Source organism: Catharus ustulatus, chromosome 5 (genome assembly GCF_009819885.2).
Source record: "Catharus ustulatus isolate bCatUst1 chromosome 5, bCatUst1.pri.v2, whole genome shotgun sequence".
In the NCBI taxonomy this organism is placed as follows: domain Eukaryota; kingdom Metazoa; phylum Chordata; class Aves; order Passeriformes; family Turdidae; genus Catharus; species Catharus ustulatus.
In genome coordinates, this window is record NC_046225.1 from 44973094 (window position 1) to 44986767 (window position 13674).

Sequence of the window (13674 nt, forward strand, 5' to 3'; positions counted from 1 at the left end):
CTCAGAGCAGGTCTGCTCATTGGGAATTTGGTAAGGCTTCAAACATTCAGCTAAAATTGGAGGGAGGTTCAAATTTTTGTTAAAGTGCTTCTTCGAAGAGGGTATACAACTTCATAGTGATAGTGGTATTTTGACACTTAATTAAGCTTTTTTTGTTGAGTATTTTTTGTTGAATACACAGTGTTCATCAAAAATTCTTCTTTTATAAGTACCTAAGGGTCATCTTAATCTTTGTTTAGTGTAGGGCAAAATCCAGCTTGTTATTGCTACATCTTCAGTTAACTAAGGCAGTTCTTCTGAATCCCACCCTAATGCTAAATAGATTGCATCAGAAACAATGCTGATACACAAACACTGAATAAACAACCTTGGGGCCAAATTAATGTTTGCTTGCAGAAGCAGCAAAATATGCCCTTTGCATAAAAACCTCAAGTAAATAATCTTGTAGCTCTCATTTCTGTCCTTCCTCAGCAAGCCATAAATACCTGTGTATAAGTTCATTTTACCTGCCTCTCCTGCAGAATTAAGTTGTTGGGTTTTTTGTTTGTTTGTTTGTTTGTTTTCCCATCTTAATGACAGTCAGATTAAAGACCTGTTAGTTGTGCTTTGCATACCTGTGACTGTCTGGCTTAAGGAACCTGGGCAGCTCTGAGGTTCTGCAGAACCTGAGCAAAGGCTCCGAGCAGCTAAACGATGTTCTTAAGGCACCTAAAATGGCAGTTGTGAGAATAGACTGGACTGAGTTATTTAATGAATATGTCACCCAACACTATGGCCAGGAAGATAAACAGATTCCTCTTGCAGGTAAATGGTTCTCACAAATCATTACCTGAATTTCAGTGCATCCAGTTTGTTGTCTGATCAAAAGGTCACAATTTTCAATCCATGGTCTGTCATGTAATTGCAAAATTATATTGCCATGGGAGCTCCTGGTCTGGCATTTTATGCAATATGATAGTTCATAAGAAATTAGTTAAACACAGGCAAGGGGCATATGAGCCAAAATGCTTTTATGTTAGTGATATCTTGCACTAGATGGTGCTCTGTACGTGGGTTTTCTTAGGCAATACCACATTTGTAAATTAGTAAAACATTTCTCCTGATTAAACTAATTATTAAATGATAGAAAATAAGTGAAAAATGTTTGGATGAACCTTGCCCTTAACTAATTTTTGAAATAATACATGAGCACCTAAGGCTATCTAAATGGTAGAAAATCACAGCATCTAATTCACTTGAGGTACAGCTCATTTAAGTTCAGTAATTTCATGATTACAAGCCGCACCTGATTATAAGCCACACGTGCGGGTGTCGGCAATATTTAGGTCTTTGTCCATGTATCAGCCGCACTGGATTATAAGCCACATTTTCGTTCACAGGGAGGACCTGTGTGCAACAAAGTAATGAATTAGTAATAGAATCATGGGATCGCTCGCCCTGGCCCAGTGCTGCCCCACGGTGCCGGTGGGAGGGAGGCACGGAGCCCGCTTGCACCCGCAGCACGAGAGGGAGGGAGGCACGGAGCCCGCTCACACCCACAGCAGGAGGGGGAGGGAGGCACGGAGCCCCTGCCTCCCCCCTGGGCTGCAGGGCCAGCAGCACAGAGCCCCCGCCTCTCCCCGCCGCCGTGGGGCTGGTAGGAGGGAGCCCCCCGCCTCCACCCACCGCACAACAGAGTAACCAATTTGTAACCATCGTGCAATCCCAGGCTTTGCTGCCAGGCGCTCAGCTCGGCACCTTGGCTTGCACTTCTGGGTTGGGAAATTTCTGAACTTTTTTCATATATTGGCCACTTCTGAGTGTAAGCCGCATTTCCGGGTTGGGAGCAAAATTTGAGTCAAAATGGTGCGGCTTATAATCGTGAAATTACTGTAGTTCAATTGTGTTTTGCTTTGTTTTTTTAAGTCTCACATTACAACAGTAGTTTGTGTCTTCTGATGATTAAGAAGCAGAAACAAAACAGAGCAAGTTCCAAACACTGCTTGAACTAACTTATCTGCACTACTGCATTCCTGCTGTGATTCCTCTACTGCTCTGCTGGGCTAGCTTCTATTTTTCACATCTCAACTACCTGGAAATTCAAGGGAACTTTACTGTAGTGAGGCCCATCATAACACACATAATACAGCATTTGAATGTTTCGTGTGATCAAGAAACTGAGATTATGTGAATTCTTGTGGCACAAGCAGGATGAAATAAATGCTTGGGCCATACTGAATTCACTGCAGGGAGAACAGGAAATCCATCCCCTGCCAAAATGCCATACATCCATCTGGGAAAAACTTCCTTACAGAAATCAGTGGGTTATTCATGTGGTACTCAGCAAATATAAAATTCATGCTGCATGTCACTGCTAGATGTCTTGCAAGTTTTACTCTGTAGGGTAATAACTAAGTTTGAATTGTTAATGCTTAGAAGATGTGCAGTCACTTTGCCTTGTGATAAAAGGGTTTTTAATGATTGCAATGTATCTCTTATTAAAAATTTTTCTAATAACTCTGAGTATTTAATTTTAAACATGTCACTGAAGTTTTTGAAATAAGGCTGTTTCCAGTTGTTCCAGTCCACTGTAACTGAATCCTACCTCTGTTACACAACATGCTTAATGAAAGATCTCAGCACAGTTCTCATCTATTTCTCTGAGTGACTTTTCCTAAAAAGGGGTTAAACACCTTATGAATTAGTTTCACTAAACCTCTGACTCAATATAGGACAAAATGCAAACACAAAAAAATCATACCCATGTGGAAGAACACATGCCTCTCAAGCTAAAATTTCTAAGGAAAAAGCTCTAGGATACTGAAGGAAGGGAAGGGCTTCCTTCTTATGTTTATACAATCTGAATAAAACAAGTTGTTAATAATACAACTTGGAAAAAATAGTCATTAAATATTTGTAATCCATGATACTAACTTTAAATTCTACTTTCTATTTCCCTTTAATATTCCCAACTTCCCAAAGTACTTGAGCTACTAAATCCGACATAAAAGTTTCATACATAAGAAAATAACTGGACACCTTTCCTGCTCTGTAATTCTCAACTTTTCTTTTCTCTCCCCAAAAGAATTAAGAAAATTAATCTCATGCAAATCAACAGAGTCCAGTAAAGTTATACTGAGGACTAATTAGGTATGTCATCTGCTTCTCAAGCAGCTCATTTATATTGTATCCCAAAGAAAACACAGCTTAAACAACAGAACTTTTCTGTTATTCTACTATCTCATTAAAAAGATATCAACCACATTCATTATTTAGTATTCTATAGTGAGTGTAGCCCTGATAGTCTGTATGTGCTCTGTAATTCATGACATACTAATGATCAACCACCTTCTCTCACGTTACCGGAACAACAAAAATATCTGTGTATGTCCAGCAAGAGCTGGGAAGAGCTACAGCCAAGAAGGCAAGGGAGAAATGTCCCAAAACATCTCAGATGGACTGGTTGATGCATGTGATAAGAGGTTGTATATTCTCTAGAGAGGTCACATTTTTGTGTCTTTGTCTTTTGTACACTAATTAACCCTCAACCCCAAAATTCAAATGGAATTAAGACGTCCTGCAGCTTTCCAAAGAAACCATCAGTAAAGATGAGCAATAACCAAATGGCTTCCAACACAGGAAGAATTCCTGACTGAAGTAAGAGTGTTATGAAATTCACTGTTGAGATATTCTGCTACATCAGATAGTGATTGCAGGGAAATAGTACAGGTTCCCTTAGAGAACAGCACCACCATAATGATTTCAGCAGGTGAAATATAACTTAAAATGAATATTTACTTTTGGTTCTTATTTGATGGGCAGCCTCTTCATGTAAGACAACTTTAAAGGAAATACTCCTCAGTATCCTAGACTTCTCTCATGAAAAGCTCTTACCAGAAAATACAAAAGACTGCCTGTTTCACAAGGATACATGCCACATTATGGTTCTGTATATCAGTGAGGATATTGATATTTTTCAAGTACATAGGGGAAGCTGATGTCTGGCAGCTGTCTTGTCTCTGTTGTCTGTTATTCACCTCCATTTTTTTAACAGGATCTCCTTTCAGTTGAATAGCATTGGAACCAAAAATGTAAAATGAGACTTGGGAGAAGTCAGCTGCTAATAAAAGGTTCCAGTGTCCTTTCTTGCTGACCCACTAATTTAAATGCAAGCAAGTCTGATGTGATATAAGAGAAAGCCTTAATTGAGGTGTACTTATGCTTACTCATTAAAAACAAGTAAGTTTCAGCCGACTGCTTCTTGGAAATGCTGTGATATATAACCTCAGATACAAATGTGTTTCTTATATTATTTTAAGCAAAGCCTATATTATTCTCTGAAAGAAAGAAGTACTGCACTTGTGTTTATTTCACTGCCTATTTTACCATCCAATCCTTGTGGTAGGAAAAGAAGTGACCAAAATGAAAATCCCTTCTTTGGGACACAGAGATTTTGAAAGCAAGAAAAACCTGGAATCTTATGACTCATGGATCTCATTTTTTAAAGTATGATGAATAAGCCCCAAATATATATTTTTTTTTTTCAGTTTAAGAAGTGAAACCTAGAATTTGAAGATGTAAAAGTGAACATTACATTTTCCCCCATGACTTCTTATATTCTTGTATTCTCTGAATCATGTAAAAGAAAGAAGTGCAGGCTATACCAAAAGGTTCCACTATACTTAGCCTTTATTGTCTTCAGTTTCTGGACTGGCAGGATTAATTAAGGAATTCTGCAGTTTTGACTTCCACGGAGACTGCAACACTGAAGAAGAAGTAATCAGCTCTATTTGGCACCACCATCCATTATAGCAATATTCACAGAGACAGGATCAGTAACTCTTAATAAGACCACTTCCTGTTATACCCATTTTAAACACTGCAAGCTGCTCATTGTAAATGGCAAGTAAAATCCAGAGGCACAGGTTAGTGTGCATAATATTATATTTCAGTCAATTTTCTATGATACATCCAAAGTAGGAAAAGTAGGAAAAAAACCACAAGCTCTCCCTTGGGGAATTCTAGCCATTCTAGGCTTAGAAAATGCTATCTGTTACATTTCCATTTCAGACTATGGAAAATTATAAAAACTGACAAATGCCCATGAATAGGAGGTTCAGCAAGAAATTGTGGTTAAGGAGGGAGCCATGTGGGACAGCACAGATGAGTATTCTTCCGCTGCACATTCCAGCTCTGACTCAGAAGCTCATCACAGCAGAAAACATGTTTTTTATAATTCCTTGTGCAAATTAACTGACATCTGACTTCAAAACACTCCAACACTGCATCTTGGTGGCTTATCTGTGTGCTAGCCTTAAGTTCAGCTATAAGAAAGCAAGTAGCTAATCACAAAGAAACGAATATGTTTGTTCCTACAGCAATGTAACTTTTCTTCCTACTGTCCAGGACTACTGACCTATCAGAAAAAGGAACTGAAGTTAAATCAACAAAAGAAATAGATTGCTCAGACACTGTTAATGCTAATAATTTTGTAACTTTGTATGCTTGGCTTTTCCTTTTTTCTTACAATTCATTAAACTTCCAATTAACACTTAAGAATGCACAATAGCCAAAATAACACATCTAAAATATTAATTCAACATTTATCTATTTTATTAATAACTATATTTACATTGTCACTACAGTATGAGATACCATCATCATGTAATTTCACTGGTAAATCATACTGAATCCCAGGTGAACAGTGCTGTAGACACAAAATACATGCCTGATCTTATTCACCCGCATTTTTTCAATAAAATAATGCTGTTCTTATTTCAGATACACCTGATTCAACAGTAATCTTGTCCAGTTTGTAGAGGTGAGTGGCTTGAACCCTAGACAGAGCTAAATTTTCCTATGTAAGGTCTGTCCAAGCATTAATACTATGCCAAGAACAACAGACTTAGGGTTTTTTCGCTACCAAAGCTTGCTTGATCAGTTACAAAAAATATTGGGGGAAGAAAATTAATACATCAGGCCTGTTCTAAGGAAAATAAGGATTGGCTCAGAAATGAGTTCATGTTAAGATCTCTAAGTGTTCTAGACTGCTATAGAAGACATGGGCTAAAACAAATCAAATGCAAATAAGAAACTTTTTTCCCTCCCATGGGATTATTTTTACTCTAAATTCCATTGCCTTCTTCCTTGTGGCTTGGTTTGCCACCCAGAAGGGAAAAAACCACTACATTCATTTTAATTTTCTTGCTCCCAGTGCATTAATAATATTTCTTTAAAATGACAGGCAGAAAAGACTTGTGTTTTCTTGTTTTTTACCTAACCTCTTACAGTCCATTCAGTAACCGTAGAGACCATAATTCAATTTCAGTCACTAAATCAAAAGCACATGCTATCCTTGCATTAATGTTTGAATTCATCTTTTCATGTTAGAGGGAATGGGAAAGAGAAGAGGAAAGGGTTTAATTCCCCAGTTATATCTGACTTGGAGCAATCAGTGCTAAATCCTGTCATAGACTGCTGCAGCATAGCTTCCCCACAGCATTTTGTTCTATCTTGTCTCAGTAAGGCTCAGGAAGGGACATCTTGTTGCCACACAGAAGTGGTTCCAAGCTTTTCTTCTCTATTTTGTTGGTGCAAGCTTCTGTTTAGTATACACTACCTTTATAACAATTACTACAATTTTTCTGTTGTTTCTGTCCTGTTCCATTTACCATACTTACTTCTAATTAGGACTACTCCAGCCAGTGTGAACAATGGCATAACTTGCAATAATAAGGTGCTGTATGTCTAATGAAATACACATTCACATACATAGAGATCTGCAACCCATAGAAACCATTAGTGATAGAACAGGATCTAACCAAAAGTAGTGTGGTACACAACATTACATTGTCTTGTGAGCTCAGGAGCACCCTCAAGTTAGCACTATTAACAACTTACTGTGCATCAGTTGGTCTGCAGAAATTGTCAGCATGTATTACTTTGCATTTGCTGTTGGAAAATCCTGTGCAAGTTTGCTCAGCTTTCCCTCCTGTCAGAACAAGTCACATCACCATGTATTTGCTGCTGGCTAAGAGCCTATTCATCCCCATGTCCACATTCACCACAGTACAAATGATACTTGCTAAACCCTGCTAACTTAATCTCACATCCAAGATTCACACTGGGACGATGCTGCAATAGCAATATTATTTATGTGTTCTGTAATCATAGAAAAGTGACAGAAGCAAATAATATTGAACACCATTTAAGCAGCTGAGCTGCTACAGATAATGAAATTGCTTTGACTTCAACAAAATTTTATTTTTTAAGACATTAGGTCTATAGTGAGCTAGTGATAAAACCACTGAAAAAGAGGAAAAGAAACGGTCCATATGATATTTTCTTCTGTTAACTACCCTTAAGTAAATCTTAGTGCTAATCATTCTTCTGCAGCCTTCTGTTAACCACTATTATATAGCTGAAGGCTTGGAACTCTTGCACAGACACAGCTCCTAAAAGCTCAGAACCACTTGTTTTCCAGCAAACCACATTTTCAGATAGGTATGTGCAAATAGCCACTTGGAATTGTATCTTCACCTTCATTTCTCTGCCATAGATGGTTCCTTTAACAGAAAGATCTTAAGGAGAAGTTTTAGAAAAAAAGTTTTCCTTTAAATAACCAGAAAAAAACCAAACCAACCCAAAATCCACTCAAACCTGAAAGAAAAAAAAAAAAAGGTAAGGATATGTTGTGCTGTCTCCAACAGTCAGATTATCTCCTACTTCTCCAGCTTTCTGACTCCTCTGCCAGCATCTTGCTTGGAGAAACCCTCCACTGTCATCTCTTATTTGTTATCAGGTGCCACAGAAATTTATTGTCAACCATTGTCTCTTTATCTCATCAAATAACCCCATCAGCTAGCATCTCTTGGCACTTTTTTTTACAGGTCTCTTCCTCTTCCTCCTTTGACCAAATCACTCATCACATTAGTGTTCTTTTGCTTATTTAAGTATCAGTTCCAGTTCAGCATGACTAAAAACCAGGACTCTAAATGTTCTTTCTGTTCAGTCATTTCCTGACATCTACAAAGAACACCAGTACCCTCTTAGGAAGTGGGCATGTCTGACTGGAAATATTGACATTGTGGCAATATATGACCCTCTCGAACATCTTCCCATGATCTGTGATTTAACCTTTCCTAGAGCCATGCTCCCAGCCAGTATACTTCTGAAAGGTTTATCTATCTTCTTTGCTGTAATATCCTTCCCTGTGGACTTGACAAACGCAATTAACTTCTCAACTGTGGACTGAAGCTATTGCAGTAAGGATTACTCTGCTGGTTCATCACGTTCACATACAAACTTTCCCCCCACTTTCCTCTCAGAATAACAAATAACCACATTTGGAGTTTGTTTGGTTTAGGGTCAGTTTTGGGTGTCTTTTTGTTTGGTTTTTTTGTTTGTTTTTTGGTGCATAAATCTACTTCTGTGAAAGTGTGTTTGCTTAGGAAACAGTGTATACGGAAAATTCCAAGGTGTAACAGTCAGTGAAGAACAATACAGTTGTCATTTTGCATATTGCTATGTAAACTTATTGAAATGACACTAAAGGAGGGGCGAAAATTAGCCCATTTTTTATCTAACTACAAAAAAAGTAATTAAAATCCTCTAGAAGAATATAATAAATATTTTCAATCACTAATATCAGAAAGAAAAAAACCTATATTGGTTTCTTGACATATTAATAGGAATAAAGCAGTTAAAGAAGTATTTTAACTCCACAGAAGATGAAACTTATGTTATTTGCCATAAGAAAATGCTTCCTAAAATTATTGAGCAGATATGTTCTTAAGAATTGTGCTAGAAACCATAAGCCAATTCTTAAATGTCCATTTAAGAGTAATGGAAAGAATAAATAATCAATACCATCTACAATGTAGAGGTTTATCCCACAGATAATGGCCTGTGAAGCCAAGAGTTTATTTCATTAGGGAATCAAGTAAACTACAATCAGTCTAATTGTTAAAGCATTCAGAATATTTTCTAGTTCTTCACCAGAGCTACCTGTGAGTATGTCTGAACCTTGCTTTATTGCAAAGTAGACAGAAGAAAAATTACACTTGTAACTAATTCAGCTGAGAGATCACTGATGTGTTCACTAGTACTTTTTGTGAGGATATACACAGTCTGTCTGATTGTTTTCCAAACTGTGGAGGAAGAACACCAAGGATTCTTAGAATGATGCTACTTTTAGCTATTACAGGGAAAATCATCAGCAAAATTTTGAGATCAAACACAAATTATTATCCAAAGACATTTTCAACATTTTCAGCAGCACCACTAAATAATTTTCTCTGGCATATCCCACCAGTATCTTATCAAGGCAGTAAGTATACAGTTTAATTTTAAAAAGTCATATGAATGTAAAATTTGTGGTAAAAAAAATTTTAAAGAATATTCATCAGTAATTGAGCCTCAGAAGATAATGAAGACTTTCAACTGTGGTGCTATATTTTTCTTAAACCAAAATTAGCACTGGAGAGCAGAAAGGTTTGTTTTGTATTAATGCAGTACTTTAAGTGTAGTCTGCAAAAGCAAAGGGGAACAGTACTCATCACTTGCCAAATAATTTGAATGCAGTTATCAATAGTCATTACTGGCCCCTTCTCCACCTCAAAAAACAAAAACAAAAACCAAAAAACAAACCAAAACCAACCCCCCCCCCAAAAAAAATTACAACCAACCAACCAAAAAATCACATCAGAGAGCTTTAGCCTCCAGCCTGTAGGAATTTCATCTGACAGAATTCAGTCTCCTGATGCCAGAGAATCACACATGAACACAGTGCTGTGTAACATAAACAAATCCACAACATGGTGTTTTCCCAAAGGCAGACGAGATAAGACTTATCAGAGACTATAAAGCCACCTCAGCGAAGCTGTTTTGAGTGTTGAGAGCTGCACCCCCCAAGTTCTGGCACCAGTTTGCTACCCAGGAGCCCACAGCCCTGGAGCATGTGCCCCCATTCCCCACCACTCTACAAGCAGCAGAACCTTGGACCAGAATCTCCAATAGTGTGAGAAGCACTTGACTTGTCAATTACTGACATTCCAACTACAGCCTTCTTGGCATCTAAAGCATTTAATTCTTGAGTTAGGCTTCAGTGGGGTCTGCACTTAGATTTTGACATTTTCCAAAATCATGACAGGAGGAAGGAGAGGTTCTCTCAGCAGCTAAACAGGCAGATATAAGACCTGGAGGGTCATGAGGTCTAGTGAAGTACTATCTGAGAATTCCCAGGAAATTCCCTTCATCATCAGGCCAGAGGCTAGCTGGGAGGAATGTCTTTCATTGTGGCTGCTGAAAGTCTGTTATTCTGAACAAACTAATACACATTCATTGGACCAGGGAAGTAAGGCATCACTTCGCAATGCAACAATTAAGGTCCCTAGCTGGGAGTAGGGAAATTTAAATTTCAATCCCTATTACAACACTGCCTTTCTAGGCAATTACCATATAATATTAAAGTACACAAGTAACCATTAAGAGTCAGGAACAGAAACTGACTTCCCTAATAACCTATTGAAAACCACCCATTACCCTGGATACCAGCAGGACACAGACTTGGCCATCCTGTGCTGCTGCATTTTTACTGTTATTGATACTGAAGTTAACTGGTACTATTTCAAATTATTTATACCTGCTGCAATCATATCTATTATTAAAGACAGACATACATTCATCTTGGAGTATGAATGCATCTGAAAGTATCTTTCAGAGCCATTTGTGGAGCCTGCTCCTGACTACTCCTACTGACAAGAAACAGGGAAAGAATATAAAAAACTCTGTTAGTCCATTTATTCCCTTTTCCATCTGTTCTGATATTCACTGCTTGCTTTGGTGTCTCCAATTCTTTCCCATGCTTTATTCTGCTTTGGGCTCCAGGCTACTTTCCCCCTCATCATCCTTTGCCTTTCATTTCTCTTCCTTATTTAAGTGATTTTGTCTTTCTTCCCTCTTTTTTCTCTCATTTTCCTTCCCTTCAATTTCAACATTCAGTGACATAATCCTGCAGTATTCCTCCTACATTTATAAAACTCAAAAATGCATGGACCAGAAGAGGTAAGGAAGAAAAAATAAAAGGCAGAGAAGCAAAAGTCATTAGCTTATTATTATTTCTTTTTTAAAAAATCTAAATATCTGGTTTTCAATTAGATTTTTTTCCTTGATTACTGCTGTATGAAAGGCCTAGACAAACAACAAAACCAGGAAAAATTAAAGAGCCGTCAGAGTGGAATGGTTGCAGCAAATGCTGAATGAACTGTGATCTTTGGCAGGATAAAGATCAACATCACAAGCTTTCAGCTGTACCGATCAGTCGATACTTTCCAGACCATCCCCACAGTGACAAAGACAGAGGCATTTTTAAGTTGTAATTGAGATTAGCCTTGATACATACAGTTGGAACCATGCCTGTGAACTTTGCTAAAAGGCTGGCTATGTAAACTATCCATCACTCAGTTTCACATGAGCAGTAACCTAATGACACCACAAAAATCTCACAATGTCCCTTGCTCCACACATTCAGCCACAGCAGCGGACTCATGCCAGGGTGCTTCAGCTGTGCTACTCAAGTGTTTGCCTCCCAAGATCTGGAGCACTGTATAGACTCTCCTGGGGTGCCCAAGTTTTGTACAATGCTCAGCATTGTAGCCCAAAAGCACTCTTGCTCTGATCCAGCTTACTAGGTTTGCAGTCATGTGCTAACTGAAAACCCATACATAATAGCACTGACTCCAGCATGCTTTGGATGAAGCCCACAAAGACACACAAGATTGCTTTCCATGGATGGGAATAAAATATTTTGTTTGTTACTACTAAGCTAACCACAATAAATAGTTCTCTTTCATGTGGTGATGAAACAAAACCACCATGCTGTATTCCTTTTTTAATTACTAGGTTGAAAGAAGCAGTGTCTTCCTGGCATGTTTAATTCTGAATCATATTCATTACATATATAAATAGCCAGCAACCGTATATAGTAGAGGAGGGCACAGAGGAAGGTCAGGGAATTAGCTTGATGTCAATAAAGCATTTCCTGTGGAGTCACCAAATCTGTCCTGGATATGGACTCCTACGTTGGCATACAGGGAGCCTGAAGGCTGCTGTGCCCTCATGCACCAGACATGCTAGGCAAGCATCTCCAACCTTGCTGGTAATTGAAGCTTCTCCTCCCCAGAAATCACATAGGCGTAATTTACTTCTTGGGGCTTTGTAATGATGAGTAAAAGATTTTTCCTCTCTGCCTCACCATACGGGCAGTGCCACTGTGAAGACACAACTTTAGAACTGAATTGCCAGCAGCTACTCCACTGGGACAGGGAGACTACCACACTACAAACCTTCTCTACTGAAATCTGAGTGGACAGATCCTGGAGGGAAGTGCTGGCTCTACTACCACTGAAATCCAGCATGTTGAGCCCAATGAAGCGGCAGCAAATAATACCATGGACAGAGTGCTAAAAAGAGCTACAGCCGAGTTAAAAGTTGTGGTCAGTCACTAAACTCACACACTTTGTATTTGGTTTATGCTTATAAACCACTCTACATAAACACAAACTTAGCCCAAGACTGTCATTGCACAGCTGAAGCCATCAAGAAAATTATGCCTGAACCTTCTGAGACTTTTTGTTATAACCTGGACGTTGCCTTAGTGTTGCTACATACTGTTTCGCTAACCTCAGACCCACGGCAGTTCTCAGCTGACTTCACAGAATCCTCGAGGTTGGGAGAGACCTTTAAGATCAAGGCCAACTGTCAACACAGCTGGAACCACTAAACCCTATCACCAGGCACTGGATCCAGACGCCTCTTAAGCATTTCCAGGAGAGACAACTTCACCACCTGCCTGGGCATCACAATAGCTTGCAGGAACTCCGACGGAACAAACTTCTTTTCCACGCTCCCTCATTCGGGAGGGCAGCAGTGGGGCACGCGAGCGAGCCAGCCGCCTCCCAAGGAGCAGCCCGGGGCGGCGGGACGGCACGGCGGGGGCAGGGCGCTGCCGGGGGAATGCGGCCCGGCCGGCCCAGGCGCTGCCGCGGGCGGGTGATTTAGCCCGGCTCTCCAGCACCGGGGCATCCCAGGGCTTCTCACCCCGTGCGCCAGTCGGGAAGCCACATGCGGTTTAGCATCTGAAACGAGAGTAGGCAGGTTTTGTCGCCGTCGGTTGTGAGTTTGAACCAGCGCACTTTGCCCAGCTGGAGCAAGGTCACTGCCTGTTCGGGCTCGGCCAGGGCCCACCGTCCGCCGAGCCCCACGTCTCCCCTGTCCCGCCGACAGCCCTCAGGAGGAGCGGCCGCCTTCCCGGTTGCCGCGGCCGGATCCTCCTCCATCCCGTGCGGTATTTTTAGCCACTGACCCAGTTCCCCCGCTCGGCTACCTGCGCCTCTCTCGCCGCCCGGCCGGACCCCTCCCCGCCGACAAACGCACCAGCCAGGGCCGGCCAGCGCCAGGTGAGGGGGCTCTGCGGGGGGCAGGTGCGGCCGGAACACGGCGGAGGCGCCTCGCACAGGACGGCCCGGAGAGGGCGCGGGGTGAGGGGGGCAGCCCGGGACGGGAGAGCCGCGAACACCAACCCGGCGGCGCTGGCGAGGAGCGGGCGGGCTGGTGCGGGCGCGGCGCTGCCGGGGCCTCCGCGGGGGCGGAGGGGGGGCGGTGCCGGCGGCGAGAGCGGCCGCGGCGCAGTTTTCT